Genomic DNA, 19,898 nt, shown 5'->3' with positions numbered 1-19,898 from the left:
GGTTGCTGAGTCTGGGGTTCTCTCCAGCCCCACGGCCCTCCTGCCCACCTCCATCTCACCTTCCTTGGCCTCCCCTTGAAATTCGGTGACCCTATCTAAGGCAGTTCTCCTGCACGCAGAACTCAGATGGGGGAAGGTTTGGCGCCCCACTCCAGGAGCCCTCAAGCCCAAGTTCTGGACTGGGCCCGACCTCAGGTGTGTACACTGATGCGACAGTGCTAGAAGGCCAGCCACCCTACAGAGGGACAAAATGCACATGGGAAGGAGTGGGTGCTACAGGGCATTAGTTAAGGGTGGCTTTTTAGGAGAGAAAAATCTCAAGATGGTCTCTCTTTGGAAACCCCCAAAGGCAGACCTTGACCACACTATTTAAACTCCCGGGACCTGGTTTCTTAATCTTAAGGTGAGAGAAAGCATTCCGGGTTCCTGTGCTGTCCCTGTGATTATCTGTGTATCTGTGTCTATGTGATTGCATACACGTGCCCGCGGGTGATATGTGTGACCTTGCGTGTGCTTGTGCCTGTATGTTGGGACATACACATGAGCCCCTATGTGTGATTCCAGGGGTATGAGTGCTCGTGCTACGTGGGAGAGGTAGAATAAGTACATCTCATTCCAAATTACTTTGCCCTGTGATTCCCACAAACACTTGCCTACCACATGTCCCAGCTGGGGGTTCAGAACCTCAGATTTCTGTAGGTCTCCAGGACATAGGGTCTACACCGGGAAAGGGGCTGTGTCTCTAGGGCAGGAAGGGTCAGCCTGGCTCAGCTCTTCCATCCTCCTCCAAGCGGGCTCATTCACGCCCCTCCTGCCCTGGCACCGTGAGGAACCCGGCTCTGTCAGCTCCATCCCAGGTCCCGGTAACTCCCCGAATCAGAGTCCCTCCCACCATCTCCCAAACCTGCTCAACCGGCTTGGCAGCCCAGCATCTCCCAGAGGTGCCTCCTGCACCCCTCTTCAAGGGAACAGGCATCACACCAGAACCAGGAGAGCAAGAGCTGGGAGTGGGGTAGGTGGGAAGGCAGGCTGACCCCTTCAGAAGGGATGGGGAGATTAGGCTTGCCACTGCCAGAAGCTGCTCTGATTCTTTTCTCAGAACTTAGCTTGTAGCCCCCCCTCCCCTATTGCCCGGGTCTCTCTTTCCAGCCAGCAGGAGCTCTGAACTGGGACAGCGACCTCCTTCTTCCCACCCCTACCCTCAGTGGCTCATTCCACCCTGTGGGCTCAGCTGACATTATATCTGAGTGACCCAGAGGAGCAACTGGGGCTTACCACCCCCAGGAATGTCCTGGAAGCACGGAAGGGATGAGAGATAGCTGTGAGTCACCATACCCCTCCCCAGGGCTCCCTTTGAGGATGGGGCCCTGGCTCTGGACTCTTGGAAAAAGGGTGACCCTAGTGTCCTCAAGCACCTTAGGCCCCCTCAGTAGGCATCCACAAAGGACAGACAGACCCACCCAGCCATCTCCCCCTCCTCGATGGAAGACGGGCAGAGACGATGTTCCTCCTTTTAAGGGGATGAGAAATACTAACTTGTGTACACAGATACACAGAATAAAGAACATTTCTTGAATGCTTACTATGTGCCAGGGGCTGTTCTAAGAGTTTTATATAACTTAGCTCATTTAATTTCACAGCAATCCTATGACGAAGGTATATTCATTATCCCCATTTTATTTATTTTTTAATATCTTTATTGGAGTATAATTGTTTTACAATGTTGTGTTAGTTTCTGCTGTACAACAAAGTGAATCAGCTATATGTATACATTATCCCCATTTTAAAGATAGGAAGACTGAGGCACAGAAAGGTTAAGTAACTTTGTCAAGATCATATCTCCAGTAAATAGGGGGCTCAGGATTCAAACCCAAGCAACACAACCTTTGCTCTTAACCACCATCCTATGACATTTGCATAATTACCTTTAAGGATACACACACCTACTCAAGCCATCTCACATACATAGCATAGAAACACATCCTTACCCAGATGTTAATCATGCCTAACACTCATACAGCAATTTATTTACGAATCACTTTCACGCCTAGACACAATGCCCAGTGAAGGAGGGATTGTTACCGTTACCCTGTAAACAGACAGCAGTTAAGGCTGCCATTTACTGACTGAACTGAGGCTCAACTATTTCCTGGAAGTGGTTCATCTTCTCTTTCCTTCCTCTCTTTAAATAAAGGTAAAGTATGCTTAGCAGTAGAATTAAAACAGTACAAATGAGAATAAAGTGAAAAGTAAAAGTCCCCCTCCTTCCTCCTGTTATTCCCACTTCCAGAGGTGACCACTGCTACCCTTCCAGAAATTGTCAATGCACACAGAAAAAAATAGTATTAGAGATTATATGTGCCTTCTAATCCTTGTATCAAAATCCTTGCAAAGAAGCTCTGGTTCTCTTTTTTACAGATGAAAACACTCTTAAACGTGGGGCAGCTCTCCAATGTCACTCAGGTGTGAAGTGGGGGAAGTCTGGTTGCTAACCTAAGTCTACCTGACCTGGAAACCGTGCTCTCACTCTCTCTGCCCCTGGGCCCATTGCCTCCTCCATTACTTGCTGGCACTGTGACAGCCCAGCAGAGGTGAGAGGCTCCACCACCCCCATAAGCAGGCCACACCCCTGCTGCTCCATGCTCTTAGGGCAGGGTGAGGGGCTGTGCTGGAGAAGGCCATCCCCTCCGGCAACTCAATCCATCATCGGATGAATGGATAAAGAAGATGTGGCACATATATACAATGGAATATTACTCAGCCATAAAAAGAAACGAAATTGAGCTATTTGTAATGAGGTGGATAGACCTAGAGTCTGTCATACACAGTGAAGTAAGTCAGAAAGAGAAAGACAAATACCGTATGCTAACACATATATATGGAATTTAAGAAAAAAAAATGTCATGAATAACCTAGGGGTAAGACAGGAATAAAGACACAGACCTACTGGAGAACGGACTTGAGGATATGGGGAGGGGACGGGTGAGCTGTGACAGGGCGGGAGAGAGGCATGGACATATATACACTAACAAACGTAAGGTAGATAGCTAGTGGGAAGCAGCCGCATGGCACAGGGATATTGGCTCGGTGCTTTGTGACCGCCTGGAGGGGTGGGATAGGGAGGGTGGGAGGGAGGGAAACGCAAGAGTGAAGAGATATGGGAACATATGTATATGTATAACTGATTCACTTTGTTATAAAGCAGAAACTAACACACCATTGGAAAACAATTATACCCCAATAAAGATGTTAAAAAAATCCAGGGGAGAAGTTGCCGGGGCTGATCCCTGATAAGGAAAGGGCAGGGAGCAGGCCTGGGTTCCTGACTGAGATCACTGCAGGGTCCACGTCACCCGATGGATGTGTCCAAGGATGCCCCTCTCGAGTCCGCATCAGGTTCCACTGAGGCCTTAGGGTTAGGGAGAGCTGCAGGCAGACAGGACTCAGTCTTCACAGTACCTCCCAGGCAGGGACAGATCAGGGAGGGGGTGTGAGTCTGGGGCTCACAGGGAGAAGAGGGGCCTTTAATTAAGAATTCCAGCCCTCCACTTCTGCCTCTGGGAGGGGCTGAGCAGGGACAAGGCAAGTACTACTCCTAGCTCCTGGGGGCGAGTGGAAACTCTGGAAGGCCTCCAGGTAAGCTTTCTGTGACTACTCCTGGGTAAACTTTCAGAAGGACCCTCCCACCCCTGCCCCCAGACCTGTCCTCAACCTCTCTTCCTACAGAGTCTGCAGGGGTGGGACCTGGGGAGGTGTGAGTTGCCAAGGTTCAGCCGCACCCCAGCTGCTGAGGGTTCCGAGACTCCCAAATGGCTGGACGCAGTGGGTGTTCTGACCCAGGTGGCCTGGGCTGTCCCTGCTGGGTCCTGCGTGTCTCAGGCCTGCAACCCAGTGCCTACATTTCCTATCCTTATACAGAATTTAGAGAATGGGCCAGGGCCAGGATAGCCTTTCCCCAGTCCTCAGGAGAGACTCTTTGGAACAGAACCCTCAACAAGGTGCCCCCTTCCTATCTGAACAAGAGGGAGTTTCCATCAGGAATCCCTGAGGTCAGTACTAATTGGAGGGAGAGAAAGTCAAGGCGAGGCTTGAGAGGACTGAGGAGGAACTGAGGCTTTACCCATTTCTCAATAATTTCTGGGCCAAACTGACTCCATGGGACAAGGTAGGCCTCCTCAAGAGCTCACCCTCTCCCTTCTTTGCACATAGCAGAGCCTCCCCAGGTCCCCATCACCTCCAGGATCATGTCCACACATCTTAATGTGAACTTACTACTTTTGAAACCTCACAGCTCTGTTGAGTACAGGGTGGGCGTTTGTGGGACACCCCATTTCTATCTGTTGATAGCAATAGCACGAGACTGGGAGTCCAAGGACGCGGGTCCCTTTCCAGCTTGGCTTTTGATCAACTGAAGGATCTTGGACTAGTAACTTCCCCACTCTGAGCCTCAATTTGCCCATGGGTAAAATATAAGAGTTGGACTGAATTTGGAATAATGGGAATCTGGGAATGAGCTGGGGTGAGTGAGGCTGGAATGGGTGTTCTGCTTGTTGAACTGAGCAGGATCTCTCTCTAGAGGAATACTGTGGAAGGTGGGGACCCCTAAAAAGATATTATTGGCCAAGAAGAAAGGATGCATGTGTGTTTGTTATGAGTGTATATGTGACATGTACATACGTACAGGGGGGCATGGATACATTGTAGGGTGCGCGCGCGCGCGTGTGTGTGTGTGTGTGTGTGTGTGTGTAGCAGCTAATTGATCCCTCCCTCCCAGTTGGGGTGGGGGAAGGGGCCAAGAAGGCAGTCACTCATTAGGAGGCAGCTAATGGGCCCAAATGGCCGTGTCAGCAAAGGCTGAGCTCAGATGAGCTTCCTCCCAGAGCGGGGAGGGGGAGAGATATGAACTAGGAAGAGAAGGGGGAAAGAGAGCAAAAAAGAGCGGGAGGAAGAAGGGGAAAGAATGGCTTTCCCAGGAGAAACTAGAAGATTTGCCATGTCTTGATCTCCATTAATAAACCTTCCCACCCACGAGGTAAAAAAGCTCCCTGACCAGAGAAGTAGAGGTGGAAAAACCTGTGGGGGAGGGAAGAGAGGCACACGTGGGCTTCTGCCACAGACATGGGTATGCACTCACAGGCCATAGGGACTCGAGGACACACACTGCAGTCTCAACCTGTATCCATGCACATAGGGGGCCACGTGCTCACCCAGGGACACGCCCCTAGGGCACCTGTGAGCAGGAGAATGTATGTGTGTATTCACCCTAGGATGCCAGCTCTGTGGCAGGTGCAGGGGAGATAAAAATGAAGAGTCCCTGCCCCTGGGGGTTGACATTTTAGTGCGGACGGTGCTAAGGAAACAGACCATTCATGTGGTATAACACGTGCTGTACCCATAGACTCGCCTGTCAGGACCATCAGGGGATCACCTGCAGTTCTCTTTGCCTGGAGCCATGTTCATACTGAAGGGGGGAAAGGGAGAGCCAAGGCCAGGATCCTATACTTATCTTCACTCAGCTGAGCCCTGTGAGGGGACCTCTCACATCCCACCCACCTCCAGGCCCACCCTACCTTCCCCACACCAGATACCTGCCATTGCTTACAAGGTCTCTCACTTCCAGATTGTGAAAACACTAACGGGCAAGCCTTGATATTAGCAAGTCAGATTCCTAGTCCAGGTACCCGGTGATGGTGGCGGAGGTCTCCAAACTTTACAAAACGATTACGGTATTTCTATCTTGCACCACTCACAAAGTAGATTCCAGAGGAAATAAATGACCCTAAAGATGTTAGAAGACAAGTTAAAATTAAATAATTTTGGATTAAAGAAGGTGTTTAAAATAAGACACAAACTATAAGAGCCATAAAGAAAAATATTGACAAATATACTACATCTAAATTTAAAACTGATGTGTGATAAAAGGTCAGAAATGACATAGAAAGACAAGCAACCAAAGCATAACAAATATTAACATCCAGAGTAAAGAATTCTAACACACCAAGAAAGAGATTTTAAAAAACACATTAGGTGAGAATTCCCTGGTGGTCTAGTGGTTAGGATTTGGTGCTTTAACTGCCGTGGCCCAGGTTAAATCCCTGGTCAGGGAACTGAGGTAAGGCACACGGTGTAGCCAAAAAAAAAAAAGCATTAAAAAATGGGCAAAGCAGCAAACACATGAAAGAATGCTCAACGTCACTAATCATTAGAGAAATGCAAATCAAAACTACAATGAGGTGTCACCTCATACCAGTCAGAATGGCCATCATCAAAAAATCTACAAACAATAAATGCTGGAGAGGGTGTGGAGAAAAGGGAACCCTCTTACACTGTTGGTGGGAATGTGAATTGATACAGCCACTATGGAGAACAGTATGGAGGTTCCTTAAAAAACTACAAATAGAACTACCATATGACCCAGGAATCCCACTAGTGGGCATATACCCTGAGAAAACCATAATTCAAAAAGAGTCATGTACCAAAATGTTCATTGCAGCTCTATTTACAATAGCCCGGAGATGGAAACAACCTAAGTGTCCATCATCGGATGAATGGATAAAGAAGATGTGGCACATATATACAATGGAATATTACTCAGCCATAAAAAGAAACGAAATTGAGCTATTTGTAATGAGGTGGATAGACCTAGAGTCTGTCATACAGAGTGAAGTAAGTCAGAAAGAGAGAGACAAATACCGTATGCTAACACATATATATGGAATTTAAGAAAAAAAAATGTCATGAAGAACCTAGGGGTGAAACAGGAATAAAGACACAGACTTACTAGAGAATGGACTTGAGGATATGGGGAGGGGAAAGGGTAAACTGTGACAAAGCGAGAGAGAGGCATGGACATATATACACTACCAAACGTAAGGTAGATAGCTAGTGGGAAGCAGCCGCATAGCACAGGGAGATCAGCTCGGTGCTTTGTGACCACCTAGAGGGGTGGGATAGGGAGGGTGGGAGGGAGGGAGACGCAAGAGGGAAGAGATATGGGAACATATGTATATATATAACTGATTCATTTTGTTGTGAAGCTGAAACTAACATACCATTGTAAAGCAATTATACTCCAATAAAGATGTTAAAATGAAAAAAAAATGGGCAAAGTATAGGAACAGGCAATTTATAGAAACAGAAATACAAAATGTCCAATAAACTTAAGAAAATATGCTCAGCATTAGAGAAGTGCGATTCCTAATTATAGAAATGCAAATTAAAACAAACATAAGATTCCTTTTTGCTTCCTCCAATAGATTAGCAAAAATTCAGAAAACTGATAGTATCCAACATTGGAGAGAGTATGTAAGTGGGTTGCCCCATCAGTAATTGGAAATGCTGTAAATTGATCCAGTCTTCTTGGAGAGTACTTTGGCAGTTCCTATTAAAATTAACACTGTGCATCTTTGTCTTAGCAACTCTATTTCTAGATATCCATTACCCTAACGAAATATTCACGTCTGCTCACAGAACCACATGCCAGAGAGTTTACTAAGCATTGTTTATAACGATGAAATATTAGAGGCAACGTAACAGTCCACTGTGGGGGGTGATGCCCCATGTTACGGAATATCTAATATGTAGCAGTTAAAAATAATGAGGTAAATCTCTATGTATTGATCCAGGAAAATCTCCAAGCCATATTTTTTTAAATTAATTAATTAATTTATTTTTGGCTGCATTAGGTCTTCGTTGCTGTGCACCAGCTTTCTCTAGTTGTGGTGAGCTGGGGCTACTCTTCATTGTGGTGCACGGGCTTCTCATTGTGGTGGCTTCTCTTGTTGTGGAGCACGGGCTTCAGTAGTTGTGGCTCGCGGGTCTAGAGCGCAGGCTCAGTAGTTGTGGCGCATGGGCTTAGTCGCTCACGCAGCATGTGGGATCTTCCCAGACCAGGGCTCGAACCCGTGTCCCCTGCATTGGCAGGCGGATTCTCAACCACTGCACCACCAGGGAAGCCCTTGGTGTTTTTTTTTTTTTCTTTAAAAAAGGTAGCGTACTATCAAGCATGAGCTCTCAAGCCATGAAAAGACATGGAGGAAACATAAGTGCATATTCCAGGCTGCTTCTGTTGCCTCTCCTCACCCTAGTCCCACAGGAGCCTAAGGCCAAACAGTTACCAGATCCTGGGGCAGCAGGTGTGGAAGGAAGTGTCCTAACCCAGCCGAGGTAGGGCTCACCCCTCTTCACTAGTTGCCAAGTCAGCAGCCAACCCAGGGGCCACTCTTAAGCCTCCTTTACCCTCCACCTCACCCCACATCCAACTGATCACTAAGCCCTCCCCAAGATTACTAAGTTCTCTCTCCCTCCTCCCCACCTCCTTAGCCCAGGCCAACAACTTCCACCTGGACCAAGCCTACAACCTCCCGATGGGCGTCTAATTCTCTGACCCATCCCCCAAGCGGCCACAAGAATAATCTTTCAAAAATATGTATCTGAACAAGCTACTCCTCTGTTAAAAACCCTCTGTGGTTCCTCATTGCCTTGGAGGTCAAATTCAAGTTCAAGCTCTTTGTCAGGTTTTGCAAGGTCCCTGCTTTCTCTTTGGTCTCATCTCTTATCGTTTACCATCTCATAGTTTATGCTCTGGCTGGACAGAACTACTTAGAGTTCCTCAGGCTCTCTCCTCAGAACTTCTGAACCAGAATCTGCATTTTAACAAGATTCCTAGATGAGTCTTACGCACATTAAGGTTTGAGAAGCACAGCTCTAGGCTAGTTCTCCAAAATTCCCTGATAATTAGAATCGTCTGGGATATTTATTAAAATGCTTGTTCCTGGGCCCCATCCTAGCTCCACCAAATCAGAATTTCCAGGGGAGGGGCCTGGGAAGCTGTGTATTTACCAAGCAGCTCAAGTGATTCTTTTCACCAGGGAAGTTTGGGAATCATTATCAGTGTTTTTCAATTTTGGCTGCACATTAGAATCACCTGGAGGAGCTTTACAACTATTTTCATGATTAGAGAGGCTGGTCCGGGGTACAGCCTGGCATCAGGATTGTTCAAATCATCTCCGGGTGATTCCTGTGTGATGTGTAGCTAGGGTTGAGAACCACCACACTCAGTAGATGGTTTCCAAACGCAGGTGCATGGACCAATGGCACCAGAATCACCTGAGAAGCTCAGTGAAGGCTGGACAAGGGCTGCCACAAGCCTAGGACCCTGCGACCTTAGTGGGGAATGGTCTGCAGGAAGTCAGAAGGGAGACATGGAGAGAGAGCCTCTGCCCTGGGGCCTTCACCTCCATAGAAGGAGGCGGCAGTAGTCTCCAGAATGTGGTAGGTTGTGGTGAGATGGGGGGGGGTCCCCTGGAGCAGAGCAGAGCAGTGGGGTGCGGATGGGAGCCTGAGTCCAGCATGCGGAGCCAATGTGGCAGCTATGCTGCTCACTCTCACACCTCTAACCAGCCCTCCTGAGCCTGGGCCCCAGAGCCTCACTGGGTGGGCTGCAGCTCTGGCATGCCATCCCACCCCAGCTTGGAACTTGGCATGAGCATGTGTTGGAGGTGGGAGTCGAGGGAGGAAGGCAGAAGATGGAGAGATCTCACTGACTTCCCAAGAACCTACAGTTGACAGATCACAAAACGCTCTCAGCCCCATAACTGCATTTGGTCCTCATGGTTACTCTGTGAGAGGCTTTCTCCACATTTGCAGGTGTGGAAACTTAGAGAAGTAACATGCCCAAGCCACAGAGCTGGTCAATAGCAGAGCAGAGATTGAACTCTGGATCTCCTGGGATTTTTCCTCTAAGATACACCAACAGGAGCTCTCCCTTCCACTCGTGTTTGTGCTCCCACACCCCTGCACAATCATTTACACTCAGTAGCACCCATACCCCACATGGTTACATGCTCACATACCTAGTCACACTTGCTCCTTCAAAGACCCACACGTTCACACTCTCACGCTGGTGAACACACAGCCTCGCAGGCACACAACTGCATACAGACACATACACTCTCAGTGCTCCGCATACAACTCACACAGGCACCAGTGCACCCACACTCACCCTCATAAGCCCCTGGTGGCTCTCCCTCCTTCCCAGAGGCCAAGGGTCTAATCTTAACCTTGACCCCACTCTAAGTGCGTGTTGGGGAGGAAGGTGAGTCCAGGCCTCTGAGGAGTGGCTGGGAAGCAGATGTCTGGCTGCAACAGCACACCTCTCATCCCTCCACCCGCCACGTTGTGGCTCCAGCCCCGGGGCAGAGGCTGCCTCTGTTTGTGCAGTGGCAAGGGTTGAATGAGCAAGAGAGGCCAGAACAGAGATGAGAAATGGAAACCCACCGTCATCTGGGCCCTCCTCAGGCCATTCTGAGCCTGGTACAAAAACCCTGGGTTCAGAAATCAGACTTAATTGGGTTTGAACCCAGTTTTCCCACTTCCTAGTGATGTGGTTTTGGACAATTTACTTAACCTCTCTAAGTCTCCATTTCCTCATCTGTAGAGCGGGGCTGCTATATCTGCCTGCCTGGCAGGACTGATATGAAGATTAAATTGCAAAAACATCTGGCACAACGCATGGAAAGTGTTCAGTAAATGGGCGTTGGTTTTTGTTACCCTTGCTATTATGACAGTTATTAAAAAATGTTCCCAGGTGTGGCCCATTGTAGAGATCGGCCAATGGGCAGATGGGCCGAGGTGGCCTTTCCTGGGCATAGCAGAAGGGCAAGGGTGGGGGTAAAAGCAGGCATTGGGGTGAGAAGTCAGAGAGCGCAGCAGTGAGTGAGGGGCTCCTCCCAGCTGGGGGCTGGCAGAGCTTGGGGCAGGCACAGCTGGATGGTGGTGCTGAGCATGGCCTCTGCTCCGTCCCCTGGTTTGGAGGGCAGTTCCTGCCCTGTCACAGAGGCAGATGGGAACTGGGGCCTATCCCTAGTCTTGGCTGCCTCGCATCCCATCCCTCTGAAGCTCTAGATAGAAATCAGGGCCCACCCATCAGCAGTGCCCAAGATTGTCCTCTTTATCTCTGGCCCCAGTGCCCCAGCAGGCACAGCATCCTGCTCACCACTGCTCTCTGAGAAGCTTCACTGCATTCTCCGGGCACCCCAGGGAGGCTTGGAGGATCAGGAAAAGTCTCACTCATGGACAGTCAGACTGGGAAACATTTCCTGCTAACTGACCCTGAGATAGGAAAATGAGGTGCAGGATCCCAACCCAAGTCAGAGGATGGGTCCAGCAGAGCTGGGGTTAGAGTCCCGACTGTTACCTCCAACCCCAGACACTGAGCACCAGGTCTGAGACGGGCTGGCCTGGGCTGAGGAGTCAAGATCTGCGTCTTCTGGAGGTGAGGCCAGATTTAGCCAGTGGCTGGGGAGAGACAAGACTTTTCCAAGGCACTCCCAGGCCTCTATTAGATGAGAATGAAGGGAAGCGGGAGGTGGGAGGGCGGGGCACGTAGACCAAGACTGCCCCCTCTGTGGCCTGGGCCTTGCCATGAGCTCCTGCTCCCCAGGGCCCCATTACTAGGAGCAGCTCTCATCACCTCCAAGCCCAAGTGGATCGCCCTTTATCAACCCCCCTGGCACCAGCCTGTCTGAGCCTCCCCCATCTCTGTCGCCTAAGACGTTTGTTTTGGTATCTGTGGTGACTGTGGTCAGAGCATAATTGGGGTTGAAATACCCACTCGGACCCTCTGAAGGATAAACAAGCTGGGCTGGGGCAGCCCTGGAACCAATGCGAAGACAGACATGAAGACAGCGGTTCCGGGGAAGCTGGGCAAGCTGGGTGCGGAGGGCTGGCTGGGAAGGGAGGGGGACAGTGAGGAGGCCGGCAGTGTGCCTGCTTCCAGGGCAGCTGCAGCAGGGAAGTCAGCCCTTGAGGCCAAATAGGAAGACCTCCCCACCCACCTGCCCTGGTCTGTGGCTGCCTTCAGGAAGCTTCAGTTCTAATAGGGCTTTCCTCTGGCTCCAGGGAAGTCTCTTGTGCAGACTTTAGGAAGCTTGGAGACAGTTCCATTCCCTGGACCCCATCCTCACAGCCTGCTCAATAGGCCCAGGAGTCACACATGGAGAAACACATCTTCATTGATGGGGACGTCTTGACCTTGCCTCCAAGTAGCCTAAGAGCAGGAGACAGGGCCCTGCCTGGGGCTGGAAGTTCCCATTAGGACACAAAGTCCTGGTGGGAGCCAGGAGGGGTACCCTGGGATCCCAGATAACACCTGCTGAGAGCCAGGCTTAGGGGTTTACAGCACAGACACCTAGACAAGAACTGCCAAGGAGATGGATGTTCCAGTTGTTTTCCTAGTGCTCCAGTTGAGGCAGCTGGGCCTAAAGGAGGCCTGGCTGTCCTTTAGAGCCTGGTTCTGCCAGCTCCACCCTCAGGGCTCAGGATATTTAAAGGGCCAGAGCCCAGCAGCTCCAGTGGAGGCATTTCATTGGCTAGGTAGCCATGCAATGCCACACATGCTGTGCACACCATCATGCTACAGTGTCTGCCCAGCCCCAGTAGATGGCATACGACCATACCCCCAAGGCACATGTGGAGGCTGATGGGTTTGGAGAAGGGTCACGCTGGGGATCTCTGGAAAGCTCAGTGTTGAAGCCACAAGTCTCCTGAATCTTAGGACCCATTTGTGTCTCTGAGCAGCTTACCACTCTACTTGGAGAAGGGGGGAAATTGTGGGTCTGTGGCGGGAGAGAGGTCCTTGAGTGGAATGGATCCAACCAACTCACAGGCCTGTGGGTTTGAATGATCAGTCTGCAGGATCAGTGGGTGCTCCAGATGCTGAGAGCTGGGCTTTGCTGGACCCCCACTGACCATACTACACCAGTAGATCCTGTTTTGGCTGCTTCCAAGGGTCTCCCAGCCAAGAGAGAAGGAGCAGGAACCGATGGACTTGAGCCTGGGAAGGAGAGCCTTGACAGGCTGGCTGCATTTCAGGGGAGTTGGACCAGGGCCAATGAAGTCAGGACTAGCTGCATCCTTCCCCGCAGGGGTCCCACTGCCTACACACACCTCCTGGGCTCCCAACTCCTCCTAAGATGACCTCATTTGAAGATGGCACCATGTGTGGTTTGGATGTGTGAGATGGGCCCTGTCCTTTGGTTCCACTGAGGCTAAGGGCTCTTTCCCTCAGAAGACTCTACCTTCTCCACTTATTCTCCATCACTCTCCTCAGGGGATACCTACCTTTCCAAAGGCACTTCCTCACACAAGTGCTGTTTCCCGCCTCCTGGAGCTGCTGTCCTGGTTTTTAGGTCTGCCATCTGGTGGACATTGCTATAACTACTGCCACCACCTTCTGAGGCCACGGCCAGAGAGCAGCACAGACCCCAGGATAGGAAGAAGCGGTGGGGGAGGCAGGTCTCCAAGTCCTGTGGACATGCCCACATCCTGCTCCCTGGGACCGGGAACTCCCAAGAGCTGGGCTTGATTGGCAGTGGAGACTCAGGTGTTGATCAGGAACCTCCACGTAAAGTCTCATATTGCTCTATCCAGCCCAGTCTCAGAAGCCCAGGGGCCACCAACAGGCCCCATTCTAAACGCTGCTTCTTCTGTCCAAAACTGCAGAGGTGCCCGAGGGATAAGCTCTATTTCCTGGAGCTGAAAACTTCCCATGTGTGCTCTTGGGTGGGACAGATGCTCATGAATGGGGCCCCCTCTCCCTACCATCCCCCTCAATCCCCTTGCCTGGGACTCCATGTCTGGACCAAACTAGTGAATTGCACAGCTGCCATGCGGACTCAGAGGTCTGAAGATCCACCTCAGAGAAGGAAGGATGGAAGCCCTCATTACAGGATTCCTCCACACGGGCCCGCAATGGTGAATAATTTATGTACAAGGCGGAGAAGACAATAAATCAGCTGCAATGATTAACATGAGCTATTTTACGTGTGAGAAAGATCTATGGCAGGAGGCTGCCAGGTTGCTGGTGATTAATGCTGCTGTTTGCATTGGCTTCTGGGCCTTTATATTCAATTATGGTCCTGGAGTATGTGGGGGGTCCTAGGGATGGCATGGGGCAGACAGGGAGCCCAGGGAGGGAACGGGTGATGCCTAGGACCAAGGTGAGGTGACAACAGGTGGCAGCCTAGCCCTGTGGGCACCTTACTGATGAGAAGTTTAAGTTAGTGGGATGGAGTAGTGGCTATTTGTGTAATGGAAGTCACACTGCCTCTGGGGTGACCTCTAAATACTAGTCAAGGGGGTGCCTTGGGAAGGGGGCACAGACGGAAGGAGGCATGCTTGGGAAAATCTGACTCTTCCACTGTCGAATGCTGGGTTTCTGAGCCCCCTACGTGCCCCTCCTCCACAATCCCTGCTGCCACTGCCACCATGCTAGGAGTGGAGCCAGCCAGCTAGCCCGGGGCGGGGTGGTGGTTAATGCTGGAAAAAGTTCCCTGTCATCAGCACCAGAGCTCGGGAGCCAGGTCCTGTCTCCACATCCTACACAGCAATGGTGGCAGCCAGGCAGGCTGTGGAAGAAGGCTCTGGTGCCCTCCTCCCAGCTGACCCAGGAAGCCCTGGGAGGCCCCCTCCCTGGATTCCCACACTTGGGCCTCTCGTCCTCAGCCAGCTCCAGCTGGCCCCCATCAGTGCCGGGGGTTCCAAAGACCAGTGGCGGCTCTGGGGTTAAGTGATTTCCCCCAGCCCTGCCCCTCCCAGCCCTGGCTCCTATCAGCTCCTTCCTCCTCTTCCTCCCCTCCGGTGACCTCTGAGCAGTGTGGACATGCCTCCCCCTCGGAACCCAAGGGTTGGTAAGGAGGCACAGGGTGGGTGTGGGGGCTCTTCTGGGAGCTGAGCTGACAGCTGGGCACAGGGACCCTCTGGGGGACTGTGGGCCATGGAGGAAGAACTCCCTTCTCTCCCCCAGCCTGGCTGGGAGCCTGCTCTAAGTCACTCTACCCACAGGCCAACGCTTCAGAATTTCAGTCCTGGGGCAGGAGGAGGTGCTGAAAGAAAAGGAAAAGGGAACATCATCCCCCTGGTGGGGGTGGGATGGGCATCAGGGGAGGCTGGCAGGGGCAGGGCAGGGTTTATGGCTGGAGAGAGAATCTCTGGTTCATCTCCCCCAAGTCCCCACCCTAGCATAGCCCACGGCTTCGTGGGAAGCAGTTCTGAGTCATAATGACGTGTGAGCCTGTGTGGGTATGAAATCCATGTGTCTGGTGAGTATGTGGCTCCAAGGCTGCGTGTGTCTGTGTGTCCAAGCACCTGCTGTGTCTCTGAGCGTCTGCATGGTGAATGTGCACACACACACTTGAAGCTGATCCCCACCTGGGGCCCCACTCACAGTCGTGTCTAACCCATTGTTCCCCAACAACAGTCTTCCTTGGCCCCTAATCCCCTGTTTGCCTGGCTCATCCTCTGGACTCCTTGGGACTCCATTAATGAGCCCTGGACGCCCCAGGACAAGCTCCAAATTAACCCCACTGCTGACCCTGACATGGACACCTGTAATTAGGCCAGGAGTGGCTGAGGCAGAGAAGGCCCTGGGGCTCAGTGGGGTGAGGGCAAGGCTGGGCTGGGACAGGGAGCCTAATGCCCAGGAATGCTCTAAAAGCTGTGCCTGGCTCCAGGGCCCGCCGCCTGGCTCACCTCTAATAGCCTCCCAGACGGGGCTCCAGGGGGATTACCCTGTGGAGGGGCCCTGGAGTCAGGCAGGGCTGCTCAGCGGGCCCGCCCTGCCAGCTCTGGGCTGGGAGGCCTTATGGAAGGGGAGAGCTGCCCCAGCAGCCAGCCACAAGGTCCTTAGCAGCCCGGAACCCGTGCCCATGACAGCAGTTGCCCAGGAAAGAGCTGAGTCCAAGCTAGCTGGCGCCCCTGACCAGGACCAGCCCCTCCCTCAGTCCAACTTGTTTTGTTTGCTCTGCGCAGCATGTCCAGTAGCTCCATCTGCATTAACCCCTGACCCCGACTGTAACTCTTCCTCCCCTCTGACAACTGTGTTTACCCAGTGACTTTCTTGGGCACAGAGGGGAGGGTTTATGCCTTTCTTTTCTTGCCCATCTCTCCCGGGGAAAGCTGCACTCTCCTTGGGCTCCCTGATCCCAGGAGCTGCCAGCAGAACCTGTCGCCCATGAGTGGCCTGAGCGCAGCCGACGTGGCTGCAGCTAAGGGCCTGGGAGGCGGCAGTTACACCGGGTTGGGAGTGGGGCTACATTGGTACAATCATCTCGATGTGCGATCTGGCAAGTTTTTTACACAACTTTCACTGGACATCTCATTTGACCCAGCAATTCTACTTCTAGGAATTTGTCTGCATATGTCCTCACTTGTTCTCAGAGGAATATATCAAGAGAGCTTATTGCAGCATTTAAGAGCTAAAGACTAGGAACCTTCTAGGTGTCCACCTAGAGGACTAGCTAAATAATGAAGCCACAGCCATACAGTGGAATACTATGCAGCCATTCAAGAGAATAATCTGCATGTTCCCATCGAGAATGATCTTCAGGGTATAAGGATAGTGGGACTTCCCTCGTGGTCCAGAGGTTAAGACTCCACGCTCCCAATGCAGGGGGACCCGGTTCAATCCCTGGTCGGGGAACTAGATCCCGCATGCATGTTGCAGCTAAAGATCCTGCGTGTCGCAAGGAAGATCCCACGTGCCGCAACTAAGACCCAGCGCAGCCAAATAAATACAATAAATAAATATTTCTTTTAAAAAAGATATAAGGATAGCAAGGTGCAGAGCAGAATATAGAAGATGTCACTATTTGGGGGGGCAGGGAAGAAGGGAAATACACAAACAAACACTCACATATCTTTGAAAATATCTTTGAAAAAATCCTTAAGAAGTAACAGTAGTGGCTGTGGGAAGAGGAGTGGAGAGCAGGAGTGGGAGGGAGACAAAATTTTTACTTATACTTTTCATACTTTATGATTTTTTTGAACTTTGTACGTATTTTACCTTTCAAATATAAACCTATTATGCACACAAATATAAATAAAATGCATATATCCCGGGGCCCAACTATTCAACTTCCAGAAGTCTAGCCCACACAAATAAATAAGTACACAAAGATTAAACAAGTATGGTCTATTGCTTAAATGTCATATATTGGAAACAAATGCCCATCAATAGGTAATTGTTTAAATAAATGGTGGTATATCCAAACTATAGAATATTGAGTGACCATGCAAAAATGAAGTAGATCTACATGTACTGGCATGGAAACATTACAAAGACAAATGTAAGGGAAAAAAGCAAACTGCAAAACAATACAGAAATATCATTCCATTTACATAAAAAATAAAAGAAAGAAGAGAAAACCATATGTTTCTCTGTGTACCTGTATATTACATAAATGTATCCCCAAAACTCTATCCCCCAAAATAAACACCGTTGATGACAGGGGGAAAATGAGATGGGGAGGTTCACATATATGCTTCTGTATATACAACAAGGCTTCAAGTATTTCTTGCATAATTACAAAATAAAATAAATAAAAGCTTGTAAAAAGAAAAACGGCACCACAGTCACTCTTCTAGTTTCCTCCCACATCAGCTTCCAGAACTCTCATGACCATGAAATTATTATTCTCATGTTACAAATGGACAACTGAGGCTGAGAGAAGTTATGCAGCTCCCCCAAGGTCACACAGCAGACACAAGCCAGAGTCAGGCCCCAAAGCTCATAACTCGTCCATACCATCACTCCTCAGAGGTGATATTTCTTCCACGTTCTGAGCCTCTTCAAGGGTGTGGACATTGAGCCTGGGTTAATAATGTCCCCTGGGCTCCTACCTACTGCACAGAGTGAACCCTCTTTCCTTCCTGTCTACCTCACCCCCTCCAGCCCCCAGAGGACCTGCTGGCGAGCCCAGATGGGCGTGGGCTCCAAAGGCTGGTGCAGCTTCCTGCCTTGGCATGGCTGCCAGCCTCCCCATCACCTGCTCCTGTTCTGGCTCCTTCTACCAGGGAGAGCTCAGTACCCGTTCCCCGCCAACAACACCCCCCACAGAGCACCCCCTTAATTACACTTAATGGCAAAGACCATAAGAGCTTTATTAACTTTATTATGGACCCAATTAGCAGCTAATGCCCCGTGACTACTGTCCCCCCCAATAATCCCATTAAACATAATGAAGCAGCCAACCCCCTCCCCTGCTGGGTGGGGGCCGAGGAGACAGGGAAATCCATCTTCCTGGGCCTGATTCTGCCCCCTTAGGCCCATTGGACACCAGCTCAGGCCCAGAGCTTCCCAGGGACCATGGCTGGGTGTGGGAAGACAGAGATTAATCAGCAAGTATTTTGATGCCAGCCATTGAGCACACGTGCACAGGTGTGCATGCACACACACACACACACTCACACTCACATATACACACAGCCTGGCTGATGTCCAAACAACTCCTTTCTCAAAACAGAGATGTGGAAACACATACAGCCCTCAAGCACAACCCCGTCCGGCAGACGTTCTCCCAGCCTTGTCCGAGAGCTCTTCAGAGTGGGATGTCCAAGTCGAGGGCCTCTGCCTGGGCTTGTCACAGAGTGAGGGGTGGGAGAGCCAGGAATCAAGGAAGACAGAGAGCCTCCCCCATGAAGCCACACCTTCACCACACCCCGGGCCCTTCCCCTGCTTTGGCTGATGGTTTTAAATATTTATTCAGCACCCACAATGTGCCAGACACAGTACGAGGCCCTCTTTGCCATCTCTCTCTTTTATATATATATTCTTTACCGTTACGGTTTACTACAGGATATTGAATATAGTTCCCTGTGCTATACAGTAGGACCTTGTTTTTTGCTTTTTGTTTTGCTGCGTTGGGTCTTAGTTGCAACACGCAGGCTCCTCGTGTGGCACACGGGCTGCAGTGCATGGGCTGTCTAGTTGCTGTGAGTGGGCTCATTAGTTGTGGTGCACGGGCTTAGGTAGTTGCCCCACAGTATGTGGGATCTTAGTTCCCCGACCAGGGATTGAACCCGTGTCCCCTGCATTGGAAGGCAGATCCTCAACCACTGGACCACCAGGGAAGTCCCTCTGCCATCTCTCTTGAGCATCACCCCAAACCAAGGAAGTAGACATTATTTCTCCCATCTTACAGATGAAGAAACGGAAGCCCAGAAAGATGGCCAGTTTTTGAAACAGATCTTCTACGTGATCTGCCTTAAGAGATCTCTCCTCTCTCCTTCCCCAGCAACCCACCTTTCTCCAGCCTAAAGCAGAAGAAGCAGAGATCATGGAGATAATTCTCTATTACCTTCGGATGGGGAACTACAGCATAGAGAATGTTGCAGCGACCATCGTGGTGATCACAGTAAGACAGCCCTTGGGGATCTGATTCCACGTCAACCTTGATGGGGTTGAGAGAATTAGAAATCAGAGAACATTCCAATTCCCTACTGCCACAAGAGGTCCCTGAATTACTAGACCCCAGACCCCCGATCCAGGGTCTGGCATGAATGCAAAGGCTGGTAGGGGTAGGGGAGCAAAGGGTATTTGAGAGCAATCACAAGTAAATCCCCAGCCCCCCCCCCCAGTGATCAAAACCTTAAGACTTGGGGATTCTGGCCCCTGAGGGTCTGTGCTAAGGGTCTCCATCCACCCCTACCCCAAGCACAAGAACCGCCTCAAGATGGGGTGGGTGGCACATTAAGTCTCCATGGCCTTAGGTCCCTCCACTGGGCCTGGGCCCCGGAAAAGCAGCAGGGAGTAAATACCGCCAAGACTGACAGGAAGGAATCAACAGCTGCCCTGAGCAAGGGGGCGGGGGCTCAGGAAGGGAGACCCTTGAACCTTTGCTTGGAAACAGGCTCCCTGTTCCCTTTCCCCCTCCCCCGGGCTGGCCTAGCCTGGAAGCAGCCACTTGAAATGGGTCCCAGGGAGCCTGGGAGAGGCGCTGGCCTGGCTCCAGCCTCCAACTCCTGACGCCTCAGCCAGGCCCCCTTCCCCGGCCCCCACTCGAGCCCAGCCCCAGCTGGGGTCAGGAGGTGAGAGGGAGAGCTTTGTGTCTAGACCCATC

Source organism: Monodon monoceros, unplaced genomic scaffold (assembly GCF_005190385.1).
Source record: "Monodon monoceros isolate NGI ecotype Baffin Bay Population unplaced genomic scaffold, NGI_Narwhal_1 Super_Scaffold_4, whole genome shotgun sequence".
NCBI classification, from domain to species: domain Eukaryota; kingdom Metazoa; phylum Chordata; class Mammalia; order Artiodactyla; family Monodontidae; genus Monodon; species Monodon monoceros.
Note: the sequence above shows the minus strand (reverse complement) of the source record.